Raw genomic sequence first — 1,046 nt, 5'->3', positions numbered from 1 at the left:
TGGGGGAGGGGTGGGGGGGGGGGGGAGAATCCTTAGAGTATGTGTGCTATACAGCAGCTATTAAATGTTTACAGTGGATGACAAAATGCACACATTCCATTTAAATTAGAATCCTTTGATTTTTGTAGGCTTGCTCACCAAGGTAACAACTTTGACTTAAATAAAACTCCACATTGTTACAGCTAAATTGTATAAAGATGCATCAGCACAAAACCAAGGAAAGCAGGAAATTTTTTAGCCATCTCAGCTACATCATTCTCCATAAAATGTTCAATGTTACTCCAGATACCATATTTTATTCAAATTCTCTGCCAAACAAATGTCTGCCTCAGTACTTGTTAAAACTGATTTATTACTGTCAAATACATTAATCCACATGTTAATCTGCCTCAGGTCACTTCAAGTTAGTCAGAAAGGACTTTTGTCAAGCCATATACAATGTTGCTTTTGGTCCACATGGGAGTTCGAAATCAGAGCTTGGGAGAGATCCTCTGTGACATAAATATTACAGCATGAAAACAGCAAGGTATGCAGAAGACTTTTCCTGTAATCCATTTCCATTTTTCTCTGCTTCACTTCATGGTATGTTGTTAGAGCCTAAAATTTCACTAAATGAAGGCTGAGTTTATCTTAGGATCTTGTGTCACTGGAGTTGTAAAGCATACAACACTCACATGCCAGCTTCAAACTGACATTCATTGCACTCCAGCAGAGGAGGGAAGGTTTGTAAGTTATACAACCTACTTTATCCATACTGCAAGTAGTACACAAGACAGAAAAGCTGGTTCAAACACTACACGCGTACATTATGTTCAATAAGTGTTGGCAATATTGCTATACGAAGTCTTATACCCAACAGTTTAAAGCCTTCAAGCTGTACGGCTTCCTTATTCAACATTTCCAACAGAAAACAAAATTGGTTTTCACTAACGGACCACTTGCCTCCTAGTATAACCAATTCTCCAGACCACTTACCAGATGATCGAAGATTTTCAGCACAATCAGATCAAAAGTTCAAAGACAAATAAAGATAGCTGGACAATCAC

The sequence above is a fragment of the Aptenodytes forsteri genome, unplaced genomic scaffold (genome assembly GCF_000699145.1).
Source record: "Aptenodytes forsteri isolate BGI_AS27 unplaced genomic scaffold, ASM69914v1 Scaffold241, whole genome shotgun sequence".
Classification (NCBI taxonomy): Eukaryota; Metazoa; Chordata; class Aves; order Sphenisciformes; family Spheniscidae; genus Aptenodytes; species Aptenodytes forsteri.
This window is presented reverse-complemented; position numbering follows the sequence as displayed.